The sequence below is a fragment of the Meriones unguiculatus genome, chromosome X (assembly GCF_030254825.1).
Source record: "Meriones unguiculatus strain TT.TT164.6M chromosome X, Bangor_MerUng_6.1, whole genome shotgun sequence".
In the NCBI taxonomy this organism is placed as follows: Eukaryota; Metazoa; Chordata; class Mammalia; order Rodentia; family Muridae; genus Meriones; species Meriones unguiculatus.
In genome coordinates, this window is record NC_083369.1 from 60,809,275 (window position 1) to 60,835,208 (window position 25,934).

Sequence of the window (25,934 nt, forward strand, 5' to 3'; positions counted from 1 at the left end):
GGAGGAAGGGGAGAGAAAAGACTTGAAGCAATAGGAAATGATACTCTCCAAAGGAGGATTTAAAATCCACACACTTTCCTTGCTAAAAGCTTAGCCCATGAAAAGGACTGATGTGCCCCATCCTGAAGGTATAATCTTCACAAAATGTCTTAAAGAGCTTCGTTACCAAATTCTTCTTTAAAAAAAAAAATTCACGACTTCCTAATTAGAAGAGAAAAAATAGGCAAATTAAAGTTTATTTGAATAAATTATAATTCACAAGTTCAGCAATATTAAAAACCAGAAAAAAAATTTCAGAGCACTCTAGCCTTCAGAAGGAACAGTGAGATAGATAAATGAAGCCTAAAAGGAGAGAAAACACCTGATTAGTTTTAGCTAGGCATTTGAGATACAGTTGGATCACTTGGCTTCCTGGGGTTAGCTGAAAACCATTTGAGACTGGTAGAAATTCAGCTGTTTCTAACATTTGTAAATTGAGGTTTGTTTATGCATTGAATTTAGGTGTGGTAAGATAGGAAATATTTGGAGAGGACTTCAGAGTGACCTTTAGTTTATTTAATTTATTTGCCATTTTATTTTTATTATTTTAATTTGAGGTGGGTTTTTCATTTAAAATAATTAACAGGCATTTTGAAGCCATTTTAAATTTTTAGAAAATATAAGCAGAAACCATTTTTCTTTCTACTTTGTTCCCAATATTGATATTAGTTTTACTTGTTGAAATTACTAAGCTAGTTTAAAAATTATTAATTAAAGCTCAAATGAAAGTTTACTCTTAGAGTAGTATAATCTGTAGGATTTGAAAAATGTACCATGTGTATCCACTATTTTATCCTTCAATAATCCATCACCCCACTCTATTTCCTTTACCTCTCTACTTTGGCAGCCACTTATCATTTTCATTAGTTCAATAATTTTTATCTTTCACAGGAAAATATGTATTTGGAATCATGAGATATATAGCATTTTCAGATTGGTTTCATTTAATGATGTTGGTATGTTTTATTCATACACATTGATTGATATCATATTGGGATTCATAAAAACAATTTCATCATTGTTATAATGTGTTATGAGCATATTTGACCCTACATACTCTTTCTTCTCCTCTTTTTACACTCATGTTAGTCTCTTTGCTGTTTATGTGTGTCTATACATCTGTAAAAATTTAGTTTTCAAAAATGAGAGAAAACATATTATGCCTTCTAGAGATCTAATATGATGATCAGTTTTCTATGACACAAACTATTTTATTCTTTTTCTGGCTGAGTAATGCTTCACTGTGTATGAACTAATATTATGACTGATTTTTTTTTAGATTATAAAAAAATTAAATTGTAAAAAAGCTCCTCCCTTTCCTCCCTCCAAATACCTTTCCTTGCTCTCTTTCAAAGTCAGAGCCTCTTCTTTTCATTAAATGATATATATGCATATATATTCTTAAATATAGCCTTCTTAGTCCAAATAATGGCGCTGTGTTCAGGGCTGACATTTGATATTGCATAATCAATTGTTGTGCTCTTCCTGGAAAAGATGGTTTTCCCTCTCTCAGCTGTAGTTGTTTTTTGTTTTTATTTTTATTTATTTATTTATTTATTTATTTAGTGTGTGTGTGTGTGTGTGTGTGTGTGGGGGGGGGGTTTGTTTTTATTTTCATTTTTCAAAACAGGGTTATGTAGCTCTGGCTGTCCTGGACTTACTTTGTTTATCAGGCTGACCTCAAACTCAGAGATCTGCCTGCCTCTGCCTCCCTGACTGCTGGGATTATAGGCAGGGGCCACCATAATCAGCTGAAACATGGAATCTTAAAGAAGTTTTAATTGACATTACCCTGACAGCTGAGTATATTCAACACTTCCCTTGATAATTATTGGCCATTTGCATTTATTCTCTTGAGACTTTACTATTCAATTTAGTTTATTTATTGACTATTGTTTCTTTTGTTTAATTTTTTGTTTTAGAGATTAATCTCTTATATGATACATCATTTTTATGTATCTTCCATTCATGAAGATTCCTCCTCATTCTCCTGATTGTTTCCTTTGCTGTTCAGAAGCTTTCTAACTTCATATAATTCCATGTTTTCAGTTCTTGCTATTATTTCTTGTATTGTTGGATTCCTATTCAGAAGTTACTGCTTATGCCTCTTATGCATCAGAATGTTTCTCTCTAGCAGTTTTGCCATTTTGGGTATTACATTAAGGTCTTTTATCCATTTTAAATTTATTTTTTTTTTTCAATGCAGTTTATTCAGGAACATTGAACAATCCTCGGACCCCGGGGAAAGCCAGCCCACAGCTTAAATAGCCTCTGGGTAGCCAACCCAGGCGTGCCACAGGGGCAATGCAGATAGGTCCACATACATGGAAGCAAGCCAGATCCTCGGCCTTAGCCAAATGTGAAGTTGTTCGTGACAGAGAGCACTCACCATCGGGAAGGTGGGAGGCGGAAACCAGCTCCATCTTTAAAGCATAGCATTCCGCAGCTCTCTACAGTTCCCCCTTTTTGTTTTAGACGCAACAGGCAAGAGTAGAGGTCTGATCTCTGATATTAGAAATAAATTGGGACTTTGTACAGATGTTCATTTAGGTGTCATCCACCCAAAGAGCATCAGACCGTCCGATACCTTTTTCTCAGAGGCGGGACCTGGGGCATCAACCCGCATGCAATCAGACATGCTCTTCTCTGGGTCCAAAGCGGCTGACCCTGAGTGCAGTGCTTAGCCTCGCATCCTGAGCGTATCATTTTAGCTTTTTATGGTATCCAACCATGCTTGGGGAGAATGTCCTGCTTCAATGGCTGTAAAGGCCTGAATGATCATGGCTGCATCACACTGTTGTGAGACTCTAATCTTGCATATATACCACAGGCAAACCAAGGAGACCAACACCAGTAGGCCTGCTAACACTCCCATGCCCGCCCATTCCTTCAGATGATTCATGGCTGCAGCAATCCATGTTGATAATCCTGTGGCTAGTCCTGCGTCCACTCCGGTAGAATTTACTGTGACAATGGCCACTCTCAGCTGCTCCATCGTAGTATCGAATTCTCCAGTCCAATTACCTAAAATATAGCTCGACAATTGTTTAGACAGATTTGCAGCGCAGGAAAAATTCTCATGTTGTATGCTAGTGACACAAAGTCCAGCATACTTTCATTGACAGCCAGGTTGAGCGATTTGCCATAGGGTATCAATTTGCTCCTGCAAGAGGTCAATCCTCTGATTGAACACCATCAAGCTTCCTTTTAGTTGAGCATTAATTCCTTTATGTACAACTAAGGCATGAGCTACATTGGCTAAATGATTATTCAGGGTTTGAGCAGTCTGCCCAGTATGACTCATGGCTAATGCCCTGGTGGTAGCTCCAACAGCCGTCAATGAGATGGTAGTAACAATGGTGGCTGTAGTTCCAAGATCCCTTTTCTGTCTGAAGAGAGTCATAGCGTGAGGGGCATCAATGGGCATAGGCACCCAGTGAGGCATGCGAGTAACCAGGGCATACCTAACTTTACTAGCATTCCAGCATTGGGCAAAAAAGCAAGTATCATTACCACAATTACTTGGCTCTATCTGGCTAATAATGAATAAAAATGGGGGATATAGACAAACAGGTGTGGGCTTATAGGAAATATTATGAGAAGCCTTAATCCCTCGTTGGAACATCCTGTGTCAGTTCTAGAACTAGCAGTGGTGGTGTCCGAGGTCTGAGTAGGTTCAGGAGACCATTGCCCCCAGGGGCGAGACGTGCTCCATGCCAATTGACTAACTCCATGTTTTCCTCCAATTTTGAAAGTCATTTAAGGTTCTTAAATTACTTTTTTTCCCTTTTTTCTTAAATTTTTCATCAATTACACTTTATTCATTCTGCATCCCCCCATAAGCCCCTCCCTCCTCCCATCCCAATCCCACCCTCCCTCCTCCCTCTGCTTGCATGCCACTCCCCAAGTCCACTAATAGGGGAGGTTCTCCTCTCCTTTCTGATCTTAGTCTGTCAGTTCACATCAAAAGTGGCTGCATTGTCCTCTACTGTGGCCTGGTAAGGCTGCTCCCCCCCCCCCCAGAGGGAGGTGATCAAAGAGCAGGCCAATCAGATTATGTCAGAGGCAGTCCCTCTTCACATTACTATGTAACCCAATTGGACTCTGAACTGCCCTGGGCTACATCTGTGCAGGGGTTCTAGGTTATCTCCATGAATAGTCCTTGGTTGGAGTATGAGTCTCTGGGAAGTTCCCTATGTTCAAATTTTCTTGTTCTGTTGCTCTGCTTGTGGAGACCCTGTCCTCTCCAGCTCTTACTATTTCCCAGTTCTTACCTAAAATTCCGTTCACTCTGCCCAACAGTTGCCCATCAGGCTCAGCATCTGCTTTGATAGTCTGAAGGGCAGAGGCTTTCAGAGGCCCTCTGTGGTAGGTTCCTAGGTTGTTTCCTGTTTTCTTCTTCTTCTGATGTCCATCCTCTTTGCCTTTCTGGATGGGGTTTGGAAGTTTTAGTTAGGGTCCTCTCTCTTGCGTAGTTTCTTTAGATGCACAGGTTTTAGTGGGTTTGTCCTATGTTGTATGTCTATATGAGTGAGTATATACCATGTGTGTCTTTTTGCTTCTGAGACAACTCACTCAGGATGATCCTTTCCAGATCCCACCATTTACCTGCAAATTTCATGATTTCCTTATTTTTCATTGCTGAGTAATATTCCATTGTGTAGATGTACCACAATTTCTGCATCCATTCTTCAGTTGAGGGGCATCTGGGTTGTTTCCAGCTTCTGGCTATTACAAATAAAGCTGCTACAAACATGGTTGAGCAAATGTCCTTTTTGTGTACTTGAGCCTCTTTTGGATATATGCCCAGTAGTGGTATGGCTGGATCTTGAGGAAGCGCTATTCCTAGTTGTCTGAGAAAGCGCCAGATTGATTTCCAGAGTGGTTGTACAAGTTTACATTCCCACCAGCAGTGGAGAAGGGTTCCCATTTCTCCACAACCTCTCCAGCATGTGTTGTCACTTGAGTTTTTGATTTTGGCCATTCTCATGGGTGTAAGGTGAAATCTCAGGGTTGTTTTGATTTGCATTTCCCTAATGGCTAATGAGGTTGAGCATTTCTTTAAGTGCTTCTCTGCCATTCGGTATTCCTCTACAGAGAATTCTCTGTTTAGCTCTGTTCCCCATTTTTTAAGTGGATTACTTGGTTTGCTGCTTTTCAGCTTCTTTAGTTCTTTATATATACTGGATATGAGTCCTCTGTCAGATAAAGGGTTGGTGAAGATTCTTTCCCAATCTGTAGGTGGTCGCTTTGTTTTGATGACGGTGTCCTTTGCTTTACAGAAGCTTTTCAATTTCATGAGGTCCCATTTATTGGTTGTTGCTCTTAGAGCCTGTGCTGTCGGTGTTCTGTTCAGGAAGTTTCCCCCTGTACCAATGAGTTCTAGGGTATTTCCCACTTTTTTTTCAAGCCGATTTAATGTGTCTGGTTTTATGTTGAGGTCTTTGATCCACTTGGACTTCAGTTTTGTGCAGGGTGACAAGTATGGATCTATTTTTATTTTTCTACATGTAGACATCCAGTTAGACCAGCACCATTTGTTGAAGATGCTATCTTTTTTCCATTGTATGGTTTTGGCGTCTTTGTCAAAGATCAGGTGTCCATAAGTGTGTGGGTTTATTTCTGGGTCCTCTGTTCGGTTCCATTGATCCACCATTCTGTTTCTATGCCAGTACCATGCAGTTTTTAAAACTGTTGCTCTATAGTACAACTTAAGATCAGGGATGGAGATACCTCCAGAAGATCTTTTATTGTAGAGGATTGTTTTAGCAATTCTGGGTTTCTTGTTATTCCATATGAAGTTGAGAATTTTCCTTTCCAGGTCTGTAAAGAATTGTGTTGGTAATTTGATGGGCATTGCATTGAATCTGTAGATTGCTTTTGGTAAGATGGCCATTTTTACTATGTTAATCCTACCAAGCCATGAGCATGGGAGATCTTTCCATCTTCTCATATCTTCTTCTAATTCTTTCTTCAGAGATTTGAAATTTTTTCATACAAGTCTTTGACTTCCTTGGTTAGGGTTACTCCGAGGTACCTTATGTCATTTGTGGCTATTGTGAAGGGTGTTGTTTCCTTAACTTCTTTCTCAGCCCTTTTGTCTTTTGTATACAGGAGGGCTACTGATTTTTTTGAGTTAATTTTGTATCCTGCCACTTTGCTGAAGGTGTTTATCAGCTGTAGGAGTTCCCTGGTAGAGTTTTTGGGGTCACTCACGTATACTATCATATCATCTGCAAATAGTGATAATTTGACTTCTTCCTTTCCAATTTGTATCCCCTTGATCTCCTTCAACTGTCTTATTGCTCTAGCAAGGACTTCCAACACTATGTTGAAGAGATATGGAGAGAGTGGGCAGCCTTGTCTTGTCCCTGATTTCAGTGGGATTGCTTTAAGTTTCTCTCCATTCAGTTTGATGTTGGCTATAGGCTTACTGTATATCGCCTTTACTATGTTTAGATATGTGCCTTGTATCCCTGATCTCTCCAGTACTTTGAACATGAATGGATGTTGGATTTTGTCAAAGGCTTTTTCAGCATCTAGGGAGATTATCATGTGGTTTTTTTCTTTCAGTTTGTTAATATGGTGGATCACATTGATGGATTTCCGTATATTGAACCACCCCTGCATACCTGGGATGAAGCCTACTTGGTCATAGTGGATAATATCTTTGATGTGTTCTTGGATTCGGTTTGCAAGTATTTTATTAAGTATTTTTGCATCAATGTTCATAAGGGAGATTGGCCGGAAATTCTCTTTCTTTGTTGAGTCTTTGTGAGGTTTAGGTACCAAGGTGACTGTGGCTTCATAGAATGAATTTGGTAATATTCCTTCTGTTTCTATTTTGTGGAATAGTTTGAAGAGAATTGGTGTTAGCTCTTCTTTGAAGGTCTGGTAGAATTCTGCGCTGAAGCCATCTGGTCCTGGGCTTTTTTTGGATGGGAGACTTTTGATGACCGCTTCTATTTCTTTGGGGGATATAGGTCTATTTAGTTGATTTACCTGGTCCTGGTTCAGCTTTGGTAAGTCAAATCGATCAAGAAAATTGTCCATTTCATTTAGATTTTCAAATTTTGTGGCATATAGACTTTTGAAGTAAGTCCTAATGATGGTTTGGATTTCCTCAGTGTCTGTAGTTATATCCCCCTTTTCATTTCTGATTTTGTTGATTTGGGTGGTGTCTCTCTGCCTTTTAGTTAGCCTGGCTAAGGGTTTGTCGATCTTGTTGATTTTCTCAAAGAACCAGCTCTTGGTTTCATTGATTCTTTGAATTGTTTTATTTGTTTCCAATTGATTGATTTCAGCCCTGAGTTTGATTATTTCCAGCCGTCTACTCCTTCTTGGTGTGTCTGCTTCTTCTTTTTCTAGGGTTTTTAAGTGAGCCATTAGGGTGCTTGAATGAGCTGTCTCGAATTTCTTTTTGAAGGCACTTAGTGCTATGAACTTTCCTCTTAGCACTGCTTTCATTGTGTCCCACAAGTTCGGGTATGTTGTGTCTTCATTTTCATTGATTTCTAGAAAGACTTTAATTTCTTTATTTCTTCCCTGACCCAGCTGACATTTAGTAACAAGTTGTTCAGTTTCCATGTGTGTGTAGGCTTTTTGTTATTTCTGTTATTGTTGAGGTCCAGCTTTATTCCATGGTGATCAGACAAGATACATGGGATTATTTCAATCTTCTTGTATTTGTTGAGGCTTGCTTTGTGACCCACTATGTGGTCTATTTTGGAGAAGGTTCCATGAGGTGCTGAGAAGAAGGTAAATTCTTTTGTGTTTGGGTGTAAAGTTCTGTAAATGTCTGTTAGGTCCATTTGATTCATGACCTCTGTCAGAGACATTGTTTCTTTGTTTAATTTCTGTTTGGTTGACCTGTCCTTTGTTGAGAGTGGGGTGTTGAAGTCTCCCACTATTAAGGTGTGTGGATCTATATGTGCTTTAAATTTTATCAATGTTTCTTTCACAAATGTGGGTGCCCTTGTATTTGGGGCATATATGTTCAGGATTGTGATGTCTTCCTGGTGGAATTTTCCCTTGATGAGTATGAAGTGTCCTTCCCCATCTCTTTTGATTAATTTTGGTTGAAAGTCTATTTTATCAGATATTAGAATGGCTACTCCTGCTTGCTTCTTGGGTCCGTTTGCTTGGAAAGTTGTCTTCCAACCCTTTACCCTCAGATAATGTCTATCTTTGTGTCTTAGGTGTGTTTCTTGTATGCAACAGATTGCTGGGTTTTGTTTACGTATCCATTCTGTTAATCTGTGTCTTTTTATTGGAGAGTTGAGTCCATTGATGTTGAGAGAGATTAATGACCAGTGGCTGTTAGATCTCTTGATTTTGATGTTGGCTGTGGTCATCAGGTTGTGTGCTTGGATGCTTTTTGTTTTACTGAAGTGAGGTTATTTATTTCCTGTGTTTTCTTGAATGTAGCTAGCTTTCTTGGGTTGTATTTTCCCTTCCAGTGTCTTCTGTAATGCTGGATTTGTTTGTAGGTATTGTTGAAATTTGTTTTTGTCATTGAATATCTTGTTTTCTCCATCTATGAGGACTGAGAGTTTTGCTGGGTATAGTAGCCTGGGCTGACATCTGTGTTCTCTTAGGGTCTGCATGATATCTGTCCAGGCCCTTCTGGCTTTCATAGTCTCTGTTGAAAAGTCAGGTGTGATTCTAATGGGTTTGCCATTATATGTTACTTGGCCTTTTTCCCTTGCAGCTTTTAGTATTTTTTCTTTGTTCTGTATACTTACTGTTTTGATTATTATGTGGCGGGAGGATTTTCTTTTCTGGTCAAATTTGCTGGGTGTTCTGTAGGCCTCATGTATTCTAATTGGCCTCTCCTTTAGCTTGGGGAAATTTTCTTCAATGATTTTGTTGAAAATATTTTCTGGGCCTTGGAGAAGGGAGTCTTCTTTTTCCTCTATACCTATTATTCTTAGGTTTTGTCTTTTCATATTGTCTTGCATTTCTTGGACGGTCTGTGTCAGGAATTTTTCAGATTTAACATTTTCTTTGACAGATACATCGATTTCTTCCATTGTATCTTCTACACCTGAGATTCTTTCTTCCATCTCTTGTAGTCTGTTGGTTATGCTTACCTCTGTAGTTCCTGTTTTCTTCCCTAGATTCTTCCTTTCCATTATTTCTTCCATTTGTGTTTTCTTTAATTTTTCCAATTCTATCTTCAGGTCTTGAGTTGTTTTGTTTACTTCCTTCACCTGTCTGATTGTACTTTCCTGTTTTTCTTTTAGTTCCTTCAACTCTGTTTCTTTTATTTCATTCAGTGTTTTAAGCATTTCCTTTCTAAAGGCCATAAACTGTTTGGCTGCAGCTTCCTCTATTTCTTTACGGATGGCAATATTCTGTTTGAGTTTATCTTCCTCTATGTCTTTATGAATCTTATTTGTTTCCTCTGTTATCATCTTCATGAGCATACTTGTTAGGTCATCTTCTTGGATTTCAGTTATGGTGGGGTGTCCAGGGCTACTTGCCCCTGGGTAACTGGGTTCTGGAGATGCCATATTGCTCTGTCTTTTGTTGCTTGAGCTTTTACGCTGGCCTCTACCCATTGTGTTATCTTAGGAGTTTGGGGTTATTTTCTGGTGGTTCCTGGGGATCCTGTGGTGGAGAGAATCCCCTTTGCAGAAAGCTGGATTTTCCTGAAGGATGTCTTCTCAGCTTTTTGGGTATAGTCCCTGGATGGCTGGTGTTTTTTCAGGAGTTGCTCACCTCAGGGATATAGACCTGAGTGGTAACTGTGGTCTTTGTTAGTCGAGAGGGTTCTCCTCTCACCCAGGGAAGTCCTGAGGGCAGCTGCCCTGTTTCTGGGTTTCTTGTTGCAAATTTAATGATCAGCCGCTGTGACCCAGTTGGACATCAGGCGCGCCTCAACTGTTTGTGCTTGTGTCTGGAGCACAGCTGAGTGCTGGCGCCTCGGCCCCACTAGACTACTAGACTTTTTCTAGGGAAGGATTGGGTGATTTAGATCAGTACAGTTTCCTTCCTTCCCCTTGGATTCTCTGGAGACACGGACTCCTAGTGTCTTTTTTTGCCCTGGTGCACAGTGCTCAGTGTCCGCCAGCTGGCTGGCCACAGAAATTTGCCTGTGCCTGGAGCACAGCTGTGTGATGGCGGCTCAGTCTCTGCCAGCTGTCTGGTGCGCAGAAACTGCCTGTGTCTGCCTTTGTGGCTTTTGGGAGTCTGAGTGGCTCCCTAAGCTGGGTAATTTTCCGGGGACCTTTTCAGGTTGGGGGTGAGCTGAGTGCTCTGAGATCAGACCCGCCGTTTCTATCTCTGGCGGCGAATCAGGCGCGCAGGCAGGCAGGGCTCTGTGCAGGAACCTGGGTCCCCGGCTCTGGCTCCGGGCTGGCTCCTGGGGTGCCCGTGGAACCCGCCCGAGTCTTTTCCAGGGGATGTCTGGGTGACCTAAGGCCGGTCCCAATCGTTTCCTGTACCCTGGGGTTATCTCTCGACTGAAAATTCCAGTCTCTGATAGTGTGGTGCCCAAGGTTCAGTCTGGGACCGTGACCAGAGACACTGGCTTGTGGCTCTGGGCTGGGGCTGGGGCTGGCGGCCGGCAGCCAAGCGTCTGGTGGCCGGCAGCCAAGCGTCTGGCGGAACCGGGATCTCTTCCGCGGTTTAGCCGGGTGAGTTAAAAGCTGATTGAATCCCCCACCGTGGGGTATCCTCTCACCTGGGAAACACAATGACTGTGTTTTATGGCCGAGAGTTCTGATTGCTGTTCACTGTGCTGATCCTGCTGTGCTGCTGCTCAGAATGAGAGTCCTCCCGGCGCCGCCATCTTGCCCCTCCTCCTAAATTTATTTTTTTTTTACATGATGAAAAATAGGAATCTATTTTCATTCATTTACATGTAGATATCCAGTTTTCCCAGTGCTGTTTGTTGAAAAGGCTTTTAGTCACTACGTCTTGACACGTTAGTCAGTAATTAGGTGGCTGAGGCTGTGTACATTTTATTTTGGTCTTCTTTTTTTCTGTTTTATTGATATACAAGTGTGCTTTTGTCCCAGCAACATAAGCTTTACCACTATGGCTTTTTAGTATAATTTGAAGCCTATTGAGGTACTCTAGTATTGTTCTTTCTGCATTGATTGCTTTGGCTATTTGGAATATTTTATGCTTTCTTATATACTTTAGGTTATTATTATTTTGTTAGTTCCATGAAGAAAACATTGGGAATTATGAGAATGACTTTGTTGAATCTGCATGTCATATTGGATAAGACAGCCAAAGATATGTATTACTAAGTAAATAGTCAGATAGAGGAAGACATTTTGAACTAAACGTGAAATAAATGGTCACTTTTCAAATCATATATGGAATTCAGATGGATGGAGGTGGACACGGGGCACTGGCTTTGTTTAATAAGATAGTCATACTAATTCTAATGGTAGTCAGTAGAAACCTAGGGCTGCTAGGGCAGAAATCACATAATGGCAGGCAAATAAAATTTTTGAATATTTATAAGTCTTTCAATATCTTCCACAATTATGAACAGACAGAGATCAAATATAAGATTGTGGAGGTAGAATAATTTAGTTACTGTGTCAGGTTTCATTTTATTAATAACTTTTTAGAATTTATATATTTATTTATTTATTACAGTTTATTCACTTTGTATCCCAGCTCCCTCATCCTCTCCCAATCCCACCTTCCCTACCTCTTCTCCTATGCCCCTCCCCATATGTGTATGGTGTCTAATTATAAAAATAAGTGTGTAAATATTTTAGTTTTAATTTGGAAAGTACACACACATGTATATATGTACACATAAATATTCTTGGGAGCAACCAAATGGTCTTGCATATACTAAGCAAGTGCTATATCGCCTAGCTATGTCCATTGTCCAATAGTCAATGATATTTTATTATATTTTTTAGGCTAAAATTGTATATTTAGCAAGTAGTATATGCACAAACACATTCACTATATCTTGATCTTATATGTGTTTTGTAAACAGTACCAGAAAGTATACAAAATCTATTTATATAGTTTACGGCTTGGCTAATATAGTAGTAGTGGCTAAAGGAGTTCATTTGTATTGAACATCTAAAAGTACCTCACATATTTTTGTATGTGTTCTAAAAAATGGTATCCTTTGTTCTGGATTTTCTTTTCACAGGTATGTATACAGAGGTACTGTAGGGATGGCTTAACAATTAAGATTTGATGCTCTTCCAGAGAACCTGAGATCAGTCCCCAGCACCCACAATGGGTATCTCATAGCCAACTGCAACTCCAGCTCTAGGGAAACAGTGTCCTCTTTTATCTTCCATGAGCATTCCTAAAATGCATAAAAATATTATTTTTAAAACATACTCTTCTCTCATGCATTACATCCCCATCCATTACTTTTCCATTTCCCTTCAGAAAAAGGCAGGTCTCCCAGGGATATCAACCAAACATGGCATATCAAGTTGAAATTAGACTAGGCACCTCCCCTCATATTAAAGCTGGACAAGACAACCCTGTATGAGGAAAAGGGTCCCCAAAGCAGGCAAGAGCTCCTGTTCCCACTGTTAGGATTCACATAAGAATACCAAGCTACACAACTGCAACATATATGCAGAGGACCTAATCAAACCCATGAAAGCTTCTTGGTTGTAAGCTCAAGCTCTATGAGGAGTTGTGAGCCCATATTAATTGTTTCTGTGGGTTTTCTTGTGGTGCCTTGACCCCTCTGGCTCCTTCCTTTCTCCCCATCTTCTGCAGGATTCCTCAAGCTCTGCTTAATGCTTGGCTGTGGATACCTGCATTGGTTTCCATCAGTTGTTAGATGAAGCCTTTCTGGTAACAACTGAGACAAGGACAAGTCTGTCAGTATAGCAGAATATCATTAAGAATAATTTTATTAATTTTTATTTGTTTGTTTGTGTGCTGATCATGTTTGGTTCTATCCTAGATCTCTAGGATATCCAGTCTTAGATTCCTAGCCATCCAGGCAGTGACAAGGGTGGGCTTCTTCTTATGTCATAAGTCTCAAGGTGTATTAGTCCTTTGTTGTCCACTCCCAGTTTGTGTACCACCTTTACCCCAGGTGGTATAAAATATAAAAAATATAAAAAAATTAAAAAAGGTAAATTATAGTTTATTTACCTTGTGTCCCAGCTGTAGGCCCCTCCCTCATTCACCCCCAACTTCACCCTCCCTCCCTCATCTCCTCCTTGTTCACTAATAGGGGAGACCCTCCTCCCCTTCCATTTGACCCTAGCTTATCAGGTCTCACCAGGACTGGCAGCAATGTCATCCTCTGTGGCCTAGCAAGGTTGCTCCTCCCACGGGGGCTGGGGAGGTCAAGGAGCTAGCCGTAGAGTTCATGCCAGAGACAGTCCCTGTTCCCTTTACTAGGGAAGCCACTTGGATACTGAGCTGCCTTGCGCTACATCCAAGCAGGAGTTCTAGGTTATAACCATGCATGGTTCCTGGTTGGAGAATCAGTCTCAGAGAAGCCCCTTTGCCTAGATATATTTGGTCTTTGTGGAACTCCTGTCTTCTCCAGGTCTTACTATTGTCCCCTTCTTTCATAAGATTCCCTGCACTCTGCCCAAAGTTTAGTTATGAGTCTCAGCATCTGCTTTGATATACTGCTATGTAGAGGCGCTCTATGGTAGGCTTTTATCCTTCTTCTCCTGTTTTTGCCTACTTCCAATGTCCATCCTATTTGTCTTTCTAAGAAAGGATTGATCTTCTTACCCTAGGTCCTAAATTTTATGTCAAAGGTTTTGTGGCTGGGTTGTGTACCGATCCCTCCACTGGAAGACTTGCTTGGTTATAACAGATGGGCAGCTCGGACTCTATATCCTACACCACTGGGAGTCTTTGCTAGGGTTACCCCTGTAGAGTCTTGGGAGTTTCACCCTGAAATGACGATGCCCCATTTCTGTTATCCTTCCTGGTACTCTCTACATCTATCCTCCCCTAACCTGATTTTTCCTGTTCCAGTCCCCACCCCCACACTCCAATACCCCCACACCATCAACCCCTATCTACCCACAATGTCTATTCTATCTCCCCTTCCTGAGAAGATTCATGTATCTTCCCTTGAGCCTACCTTGTTGTTTTTTTAATACCTAATCTTTTTGAAGAATTTTTTTCCATTTATTTTATGTACGTTAAGTGTGCTGTCTCATGCACATCAGAAGGTGGAATTAGATCTCATTTTAGATGGTTATGAGCCACCATATGATTGTTGGCAATTGATCTCAGAACCTCTGGTAGAGTAGCCAGTGCTCTTAAGCACTTAGCTATCTTTCAAGCCTATTGTTACTTTTAAAAATAAAAACTGTATGCATAAAGAACAATTTAGGAAGATATAAAGAGCCGTGGTTGGATACAAAGAGATTGTAGTCCCTTTTATAGCAAAGAGCTAGAATTCCTATGACTATTATAAAATATAAATATTTCTTAAACTTATATTAACCATCTTCATATTATCTTATGAAATAAAGTTTGAGTAAATAATGCAAATACTGGTGCTCTGCATTACTACTACTAATTTACTGTTCATTAATTCGGACCTAAGAGTCTCATGTCTTCTGTCAATCAGTGTTCATGAAATTTGTTAGCTGGAAAATTTATATTTGAGTGAGTAATAACCCTATAAACACAGTTGCTTTTACTATTCCAGTTTATCCATATAACAAAACCTGAAACTGTACTGCCAGGGAGCCATGTGACCATGGGAGTCAGCCTGAAGCAAGAGTGAAGTTGAGCATGTCCAAACCCTGAAATGCTCAACTAGCAGGAGTAGGACCATTTCCTTCTGTTCTGGGCCTGCATGTCCCAGTGCACATAGCCTTATGTGCCTTATGGTTTCTACCTCTGCCACACTTGAGATGGTCATGTAGCCTGGAGTGCAGGTTACAGGTTCAGCTTCCTCTCTCTTTATGAGGTCACATCCAGCAAGCTCCTGGAATTCCTACTCATGCAAATAAAACATTCCCAGAACCTTGGCCCAGGCCAATAATGTACCCTCACCTTGAAAGCCTCTACCTATTCCCTAAAGGTATAAATAACCTTTGTTGCCACCCCACCCCCATTGAATGAGCTGTCTCAATGAAGCCTGCCTCAACAAGTCTGTTTTTCAAGTGCTTACTAATACCTGAGGTCTCCATTTACTGGTTGTTCCTGCCTTGCTCCCCTCCCATGATCCACCAGTTGTGATCACAGGTGGTCGTACTGGAGGGGAAGCAGGGCCAGGAACTGCATGAGACTTAGTCACCTGGACAATAACCAATTGGTAGGATACAATAGAGGTGGGATTTGAACCTAAGTCTCTGATTCTATGGGCCATGTTTTCTCAATTAGCAATCTTCTCAAGTACAGTTTATTTTATTTTCTACAGTTAACCTTAAACATTCCCTAACTGTGCTGTGAACTATGAAGAAAGAAGTGATGATTCTGAGTTAGAGATTAATAGTAAAATGCCAAAGGCTGGAAATTTATGTCAGTGGGAGATCAAAGAACTTGAGAAAAAATTCCCTGTTCTTACCTTCATCACACCCTTGTTTGTTTTCATCATCTGTGAAATACAACATTCTTTGACAAAAACATTATATAAAAATAAAAAAGAACCTCTGAACGCTTCACAACCCTACAAACTAAAAGTATTTAATGGAAAAAATAGGGAATTTTGTCAAATGACCTTGTATGCCTCCCCAATTCTTTTAGTGCATACTTTTTATTCTTATATTAGATTTCAATTTACATTTCAAGGCATATATCTAGCTTAACAAATTGCAAAAAGCAAATATCTTTCATTTTAATGATTCTGTAGAACATTTTTTCATTGAATGGCATCAATAAATTTGCCCTCTTTGTGTGTTTTATTGCATTAATATTACATGATTGTAGTTTTGTGTAGTTATGGTCTATATTAGTTAACTGTGCAATTAAGTTCAAAAACATTTACAAGAGCTGGAGAGATGGCTCATTGATTAAGAGCACTTGCTATTCTTGAAGAGAACTCAGATTAAATTCCTAATATCCACATGGCAGTTCACAACTGTCTGTGACTGTGATTTCAGGGGATGTAATACCCTCTTGAAATATTCACAGGCACCATGCATGCATGTACTATACAGACACACATGTCATTAAAACACTCATGTACGTAAAATAGATAAATGAAAACATTTAAGCAAAAATATTTCCAAGAATGCCTTCTTTAACTAATAAATTCTGGGGTATGAAAAACCAGCAAAGGACCTGGGAATTTGCAACAATCATTTTATAATTTGAAGAGGATAGTCTCTTCTAACAATTGTAGATCAACTAGTTGCTATATCCATTAGTCAATTTACATTTGAAGTTTTTTGAAATATTATTTTTTGTACATAGGTGCATTGCCTACATGTATGTCTGTGCACCACCTGTATGACTGGTGTATATAGAGGCCAGAGGAGGGTCTTCATTTCCTGGAAATGGAGTTAGGTATGGCTGTAAGGAGCCAATATGGGTGTTGAAATTGAGCCTGGGTACTTTGGAAGCAGTGAGTACTTATAACTGAAGATCCATGTTTCTGGCCCCATTTACATTTTTAAGATATTAAAATGAGGGATTTTTGTTTGTTTGTTTGTTGATCACTAGATGTTTCTGGAATGTACAAAGAAAATATTTTAAAGTGAAATAAGACTATGGAATGAACTGTTTATAAAGAATTCAGGTGTATCTTTTTTGTGTGTGTTTGGATGTTTTATTTTTTTTTTAATTTTATTTTTTCTTATCAGTTACATTTTATTAACTCTGTATCCCAGCCGTGTCCTGATCCCTCATTCCCTCCCAATCCCTCCCTCCCTCCCTCATCACCACCGTGCCCCTTTCCAAGTCCACTGATAGGGGGGACCTCCTCCCCATTCATCTGATCCTATTTTATCAGGTAACTTCAGGACTGGATGTAAAGCCCTCCTCTGTGGCCTAACAGGACTGCTCCTGTTAGAGGCCAAAGAGCCAGTCATTGAGTTCCTGTTAGAAATAGTCCTTGTTCCCCTCACTTTGGGAAACCAATTGGTTACTGAGCAACCACAGGCTACATCTGAGCAGAGGTTCTAAGTTATATCCATACATGGTCCTTGGTTGAATGTCAATCTCAGAAAAGACCCTGTGCCCAGATATATTTGGTCCTTGTGGAGCTCCTATCCTTTCCCCATCAGACTAACTCCCAATCTTTCTTATGATTTCCTGTACTCTGCCAAAGGTTTGGTCATGAGTCTTTGCTTTGAAAACACTGCTAGTTAGCGTCTTTCAGATGCTCTCAGTAGACTCCTGTCATACGTTCAATGCACATCCCATCTGTCTTTCTAAACGAGGATTGATCATCTTACCCCATGTCTGCTCTCTTGATTATCTTTTTTAGGTATATAGATTTCCTTATGTTTATCATATGTTATAGGTCTATAAAAGTGAGTATATACCGTGTTTGTCTTTCTCCTTCTGGGATATTTCACTCAGAATGATCTTTTCTAGATCCCACCATTTGCCTGCAAATTTCATGATTTCCTCCTTTTTGATTGCTGAGTAATATTCCATTGTGTAGAAATACCACAATTTCTGTACCCATTCTTCCATTGATGGACATCTGGGTTGTTTCCAGGTTCTGACTATTACAAATAAAGCGGCTATAAACATGGTTGACCAAGTATCCCTTTTGTGTACTTGAGCAAACTTTGGGTATATACCTAGCTGGGTTTTGAGGAAGCACCATTCCTAATTGTCTTAGAAAGCGCCAGATAGCTTTCCAGAGTGGTTGTACCAGTTTACATTCCCACCAGCAGTGGAGGAGGGTTCCCCTTTCTCCACAACCTCTCCAGAATGTGTTGTCGCTTGAGTTTTTCATCTTGGCCATTCTGATGGGTGTAAGGTGATATCTCAGGGTCGTTTTGAATTGCATTTCCCTGATGGCTAATGAGGGTGAGCATTTCTTCAAGTGTTTCTATGCCATTCGATATTCCTCTGTCGAGAATTCTCTGTTTAGCTCTGTTCCCCATTTTTTAATTGGATTACTTGCTTTGCTACTTTTCAGCTTCTTTAGTTCTTTGTATATACTAGATATTAGTCCTCTGTCAGATAAAGGGTTAGTGAAGATTCTTTCCCAATCTGTAGGCAGTCGTTTTGTTTTGATGATGGTGTCCTTTGCTTTACAGAAGCTTTTCGGTTTCATGAGGTCCCATTTATTGATTGTTGCTCTTAGAGCCTGTGCTGTTAGTGTTCTGTTCAGGAAATTGTCTCCTGTGCCAATGAGTTCTAGGCTGTTCCCCACTTTTTTTCCCATTGATTTAGAGTATCTGGTTTTATGTTGAGGTCCTTGATCCACTTTGACTTTAGTTTTGTGCAGGGTAATAAATATGGATCTATTTTCATTTTTCTGCATGTAGACATCCAGTTGGTCCAGCACCATTTGTTGAAGATGCTGTCTTTTTTCCATTGGATGGATTTGGCTTCTTTGTCAAATATCGAGTATTCATAGGTGTGTGGGTTTATTTCTGGGTCTTCTATGCGGTTCCATTGATCCTCCTTTCTGTTTCTATGCCAATACCATGCAGTTTTTATTACTGTAGCCCTGTAGTACAGCTTGAGATCAGGGATGGAGATACCTCTAGATGATCCGTTGTTGTACAGGATCATTTTGGAGATTCTGGGTTTTTTGTTTCTCCATATGAAGCTGAGAATCTTTTTTTCAAGGTCTGTAAAGAATTGAGTTGGTATTTTGATGGGAATTGCATTGAATCTGTAGATTGAGTTTGGCAGGATGGCCATTTTCACAATGTTAATTCTACCAATCCATGAGCACGGGAGATCTTTCCATCTTCTGATATCTTCTTCGATTTCTTTCTTCAGAGACTTGAAGTTTTTCTCAAACAGGTCTTTCACATGCTTGGTTAGAGTCACACCAAGGTACTTTATGTTATCAGTGGCTATTGTGAAGGGTGTTGTTTCCCTAATTTCTTTCTCAGCCTTTTTGTCTTCGGTATACAGGAGGGCTTCTGATTTTTTTTGAGTTGATTTTGTATCCTGCCACTTTGCTGAAGGTGTTTATCAGCTGAAGGAGTTCTCTGGTTGAATTTTTGGGGTCGCTCATGTATACTATCATATCATCTACAAATAGTGACACTTTGACCTCTTCCTTTCCAATTTGTATCCCCTTGATCTCCTTTAGTTGTCTTATTGCTCTGGCTAGGACTTCAAGTACTATGTTGAAGAGATATGGAGACAATGGGCAGCCTTGTCTTAACGCTGATTTCAGTGCGATTGATTTAAGTTTCTCTCCATTGAGTTTGATCTTAGCTATAGGCTTGCTGTATATTGCCTTTACTATCTTTAGGTATGTGCCTTGTATCCCTGATCTCTCCAAGACTTTAAACATGAATGGGTGTTGGACTTTGTTAAATGCTTTTTCGGCATCAAAGGAGATGATCATGTGGTTTTTCTCTTTCAGTTTGTTTATGTGGTGGATTACATTGATGGATTGCCATATGTTGAACCACCCTTGCATGCCTGGGATGAAGCCTACTTGGTCATGGTGGATGATATCTTTGATATGTTCTTGGATTCGGTTTGCAAGTATTTTATTGAGTATTTTTGCATCAATGTTCATAAGAGAGAGGTCTGAAGTTCTCTTTTTTTTATTGGATCTTTGTGTGGTTTAGGTATCAAGGTGACTGTGGCTTCATAGAATGAGTTTGGTAGTGTTCCTTCTGTTTCTATTTTGTGGAATAGTTTGAGGAGAATTGGAGGTAGCACTTCTTTGAAGGTCTTGTAGAATTCTGCACTGAAGCTATCTGGCCCAGGGCTTTTCTTGGAGGGGAGACTGTTAATGACTGCTTCAATTTCCTTAGGAGATATAGGGCTATTCAGTCTGTCTACCTGATCTTGACTTAGTTTTGGTAGATGGAATCTGTCAAGAAAATTATCCATTTCATTTAGATTTTCAAATTTTGTGGCATATAGGATTTTGTAGTATGACCTAATAATTGTTTGGTTTTCCTCAGTGTCTGTGGTTATGTCCCCATTTTCATTTCTGATTTTGCTGATTTGGATAGTCTCTCTCTGCTTTTTAGTTAGTTTGGCCAAGGGTTTGTCTATCTTGTTGATTTTCTCAAAGAACCAGCTTTTTGTTTCATTGATTCTTTGGATAGTTTTATTTGTTTCTAATTAATTGATTTCAGCCCTTAGTTTGATTATTTCCAGCCGTCTGCTCCTCTTGGGTGTATCTGCTTCTTTTTTTTCTAGGTTTTTCAGTTGGGCCATTAAGTTGTTTGTATGTGATGTTATGAATTTCTTCTTGCAGGCACTTAGTGCTATAAATTTTCCTCTGAGCACTGCTTTCAATGTCTCCCATAAATTTGGGTATGTTGTGCCTTCATTTTCATTGAATTCTAGGAAGACTTTAATTTCTTTCTTTCTTTCTTTCTTTCTTTCTTTCTTTCTTTCTTTCTTTCTTTCTTTCTTTCTTTCTTTCTTTCTTTCTTTCTTAATCCAGCTGTCATTGAGTAGTAAGTTGTTCAGTTTCCATGTGCGTGTCGGCTTTTTGTTGTTTCTGTTGTTGTTGATGTCTAGCTTTAGTCCATGGTGGTCAGATAGTATACAAGCGATTATTTCAATCCTTTTGTATCTGTTGAGGCTTGCTTTGTGACCCACTATCTGGTCTATTTTGGAGTAGGTTCCATGCGATGCTGAAAAGAAGGTGTACTCTTTTGAGTTTGGGTGAAACGATCTGTAGACGTCTATTAGGTCCATTTGATTTAGGGATTCTGTGAGTGCTTTTATTTCCCTATTTGGTGTCTGTCTAGTTGATCTGTCCCTTGGTGATAGTGGAGTGTTGAAGTCTCCCACTATTAAGGTATTAGGATCAATGTATGATTTAAGCTTTAATAATGTTTCATTTACGAATGTCGGTGCTCTTGTATTTGGGGCATATATATTCAAGATTGTGATGTCCTCCTGGTGGATTTTTCCTTTGATGAGAATATAGTGGCCCTCCTTAACTTTTTTGATTAACTTGGGTTGAAAGTCTATTTTATTAGATATTAGGATGGCTACTCCAGCTTGTTTTCTGGAACCATTTGCTTGAAAAACATTTTTCCATCCCTGTACTCTGAGGTAGTGTTTGTCTTTGTTGCATAGGTGTGTTTCTTGGATGCAACAGAATGTTGGATCCTGTTTCCGTAACCATTCTGTTAGCCTGTGTCTTTTTATTGGTGAGTTGAGTCCATTGATATTGATAGATAATAGTGACCAATGCATGTTAGTTCCTTTTGTAATGGAGTCGGTGATCTAACCTTGTTTCATTGCTTGTTTTCTTTTCACTTTTGTTGGGATATTATCTGTATGGCCTGTATTCTTGGGTGAATTTGTTTCGTTGGATTGGTGTTTTCCTTCTAGTATCTTCTATAGGGTTGGTTTGCTGTGTAGATATTGTGTAAATTTAGTTTTGTCATGGAATATTTTGTTTTCTCCATCTATGTTGATTGAAAGCTTTGCAGGGTATAGTAGTCTGGGTTGACATTTGTGATCTCTTAGAGTCTCTATGATACTTGCCCAGGCCCTTCTGGCTTTCATAGTTTCTGATGAGAAGTCCGGTGTGATTCTGATAGTTTACCTTCATATGCTACTTGGTCTTTTTCCCTTGCTGCTTTTAATATCTTTTCTTTGTTCTGTAGATTTAGTGTTTTGACTATGATGTGACGTGATGTGTTTCTTTTCTGGTCTAGTCTATTTGGAGTTCTGTAGGCCTCTTGTATATTTATGGACATCTCTTTCTTTAAGTTGGGAAAATTTTCTTCTATGATTTTCTTGAAAATATTTTCTGGACCTTGGAGCCTGGAGTCTTCTTTTTCATGAATTCCTATTGTTCTTAGATTTTGTCTTTTCATAGCATCCTTGATTTCTTGGATATTATGTGATTGGAACTTTTCTGATTTTACTTTTTCTTTGAGAGAAGTATCCATTTCTGCAAGTGTGTCTTCAGCTCCAGAGATTCTCTCTTCCATCTCTTGTATTCTGTTGGTGATGCTTACTTTTGTGGTTCCTGATCTTTTCTCCAAGTTCTCCAGCTCAAGGGTTTTCTCATTTTGTGTTTTCTTTATTGATTCTAATTCTGTTTTCATGCCTTGCACCATTTCTTTCATGTGTTTGAATTTGGATTCCTGTCTCTCTACGATGGCCTCTATTTCTTTGTTCATTTCCTTTTTATATGCCACAAATTTTTCTTCTACTTGTGTATCTATTTGTTTGGCTATGTTTGCCTGTGTTTCTTTAAGGATTTTGTCTATTTCTTCTTTCTTTACCTCCAATTGACTGGCCAACTCTTTGAAAGATTTGTTCATTTCCTCCTTATGAGCCTCAAATAATTGGGCAATCATGGCTTTAAAATCATTTTCCTGTGCTTCTGCTGAATTGGAGTATCCATCGATTTTGGGGTTTGCTGGTTAAGTCATGATGTCCTGATTTATGTTGGAAGTGTTTTTTCACCTACCCCTGGCCATTGGCTTATCTGAAACCTTCCCTGTTTGTTTTTGGATTCTGCAGATCAGACTGGTACTGTTTCTCTCTGGCGTCTGGAGAGTTCTTCAGGAAGCTGAGAACTCTGAGCGTGTGCTGAGGACTAGCTGTACCTGTGGGAGGAAAGTACGCAGGCGCAAACGGGGCAAATGCAAGTGTGTGCGCGCGCGTATGTGTGTGTGTGTGTGTAAGTGTGCGTGGACGTGTGTCTCGAGGGACAGAGTGATGGCTAATGTTGAACCCTTGAGTGTGTGGGAGGGGCTCTGCACTGTATATGTCGCAGGTGCTAGTGATCGCAGAGCAATTTCTGGCATTAACTGCCTTAACTCCTCAATTAGATCCACAGAGCAGGAACTTTAATGACCCTAGTGCCCCTATGTTTCCCAAAGTGGGTATGTGGGTAGGAGGGGTTCGATGTCTGGCTTTTGTTTTAGAAGGACCCAGGATCTGGAGATATGTAGATTCTCAAGGGTGCACTCAGTTACAGGCAGGTCACTTGGCTGAGATTGGATATCCGGGCTCTCTGCTCTCTGGTTTGGCCCTGCTTCTTTGATGTGCTCTGCCAGTTCTGTGCTGCTGTCATTGCCAGGTTCTGAGGTCTTGCTGCAGCTGGAGATTTCAGGGTGGTCATGTCAGTAGGGATCGGTGTAACCAGGCTCTCTGTTCTCTGGTTTGGCCCTGGTTAGTCGTAAACTGGGGGGCTGTTGTGCCCCGCCAGCTCAGTGCTGCTCCGCCGCCAAGTCCCGCTGTATCTGGAGACCGGGTCGCTAGTCCCAATGCTTTCTGGGAAGTCCTGGGGTCTCTTCATTGTGCTCTCCAAGCTTGGGAGGCCCAGCGCCTGGTGTGTCCAGGTTGTATGACGTTTCTGCCTGGTTTTGGTGAGTATATAGCATATTCTCTGTCACTGTGGGATTGGGCAGGTCGTACCTTCAGTGATGGACGATCCTGCGGAGCTAGGATGGCGTCTAGCAGACTCGGGCCCTGGGAGGATGGTGCAGCTGCCGAGCGAATCTGGGACCCAGGGACACGTACTGCTGGCTTTTGCCTGCCACTAAAGGGCTTGGGGCTCTGCCTCAGAGGCTGTATACCCCCGGCAGTTAGGTCTGCACTGAGAAAGACGAGTCTGCTGTGCTGCTGTGCCAAGGAGGAAGGAGGTCTGGGGGATTGGAGTGCGGTGAGATCAAAGGATCATTTCTCTCCTTCCCCAAACAAGTCCCCGGGTCACGAGACCAAAGTTTTCACCTCCTGCGATGCTCCCTGTTGTTTAGAAAGCCTCACCGCCGTTCTTCTGGGTTAGAGGTCCCTCCTTTCTCCAACTCAGAAGCCTAGGCATTCTACCGCTCAGAAACTGTGTGTGCTAGTCGCCATCTTGGCTCTGCCCCTCAGGTGTATCTTAAGCCCTTTTACTAATGCTTCTATTTTTAGGTATATTTTTTCTTAAGTCTTTAGATTCTTTTTTAAATTTTTTATTTAACTTTTATTAATTACACTTTATTCATTTTGTATCCCCCCATTAGCCCCTCCCTCTTCCCCTCCCAATCTGACCTTCCCTCCCCCTTCTCCAAACATGCCCCTCCCCAAGTCCACTGATAGGGGAGGTCCTCCTCTCCTTCTTTCTGATCTTAGTCTATCAGTTCTCATCAGAAGTGGCTGCATTGTCAGGGTTCTAGGTTATCTCCATGAATAGTCCTTGGTTGGAGTATGAGTCTCTGGGAAGTTCCCTGTGTTCAAATTTTCTTGTTCTGTTGCTCTCCTTGTGGAGTTCCTGTCCTCTCCAGCTCTTACTATTTCCCACTTCTTACATAAAATTCCATTCACTCTGCCCGACAGTTGGCCATCAAGCTCAGCATCTGCTTTGACAGTCTGTACAGCAGAGGCTTTCAGAGGCCCTCTGTGGCAGGTTCCTAGGTTGTTTCCTGTTTTCTTCTTCTGGCTTTCAGAGGCCCTCTGTAGCAGGTTCCGAGGTTGTTTCCTGTTTTATTTTTCTTCTGATGTCCATCCTCTTTGCCTTTCAGGATGGGGACTGAACATTTTAGTTAGGGTCCTCTCTTTTGCTTACTTTGTTTAGATGCACAGATTTTAGTGGGTTTATTCTATGTTTTATGTTTATATGAGTGAGTATATACCGTGTGTGTCTTTTTGCTTCTGGGACAACTCACTCAGGATGATCCTTTCCAGGTCCCACCATTTACCTGCAAATTTCATGATTTCCTTAGTTTTCATTGCTGAGTAATACTTCATTGTATAGATGTACCACTTAACCCACGTGTTATACAAAATAATATATACTCAAATCATGCTTTAAATTTTGTAATATAAACAAGGTCCATAAATGTGAGTTATAATGGATATTTGATTTTTTTTCATGAAAGTCTGAGTCATACCTTTGCCCCAGAGAAACTATATTTGATCAACATTCCCTCTTAGAATTGCTTCTTGGGCTTGTTGGCCCACTAGCTATGGGAGTGGGGGATATCTCTGCCTGCTTTTTGATCACTTCACCCTGATGGGACTCCCCTACAAGGCCACAGGAAAGGAAGATAAACTCAGTCCTCATGGGAATGAGCTGGGATGCCTAGGTAGGGAGGTCCCCTATTCCTGAGGATAGGGGAAAGAGTATGCAGGAGTGAGGGTGGGACTGAGAAGAGAAGAGGGAGGGGCCTATAACCAAGACATAAATCAAATTAATTAATAAAAAAGAAAAAAAATGCTTTTGAAAGAAAAAAAGCAAGAAATGTAACTATAACTAGCAGTCATTAAACTTTTGTATAGAAAGCTATGGTGTTTATTTCAAAATGTTGCACTAAGTCTGCTACAAACATTAACAGAATTGTTCTTAGTACATTATCTGTAAACTCCAACTTCTCATTCTATCAGCTTACCAAATTGAAATGGGTAACCACAAGTTAGTTTGGGTATTAAACAATGTTAGTATCAGTTTCTGAGAGTAACAACGAAGAAATTTTGGTACTAGCTAGATATATTTAACAAAGTTATTTTTTTGAAAAAAAAATCTTCTCTACATTTACATCTTACTCCTGTTAGTTGATACTTACCTTGCCTGCCCATTTTCCCATATACTGGTAGAATTAACTGTGATAAAAGATGCAGAAATAGAGTTAGCTTTTCTGTTTTGTAAGTTCTGCATTCATGAACCCAACTATCCATGACCCAAAGATTAATAGAAAAAAAAATCGTATCTGTACTGTTCATGCACCAAGTTTTTCTCAAAATTTACTAGAGAACATAGCATAACTATTATTTACATATTTACATAGCATCTATATTTTCTTAGTTATAAGTCATTTGAAAATCATTTAAAGTATCCAATAGAGTATACATAGGTTATATGAAAATGTGATGTCATCTTATATTAAAAACAA

The 25,934-nt window shown here is 40.1% G+C and overlaps 1 protein-coding gene across 1 annotated transcript in view; it reads left to right on the forward strand.

Annotated features, from left to right (window-relative positions):
• The window catches only part of Il1rapl2 (interleukin 1 receptor accessory protein like 2), a 768,417-nt gene that overhangs the window by 51,768 nt on the left and 690,715 nt on the right, over positions 1–25,934 (forward strand). The window lies entirely within an intron of this gene.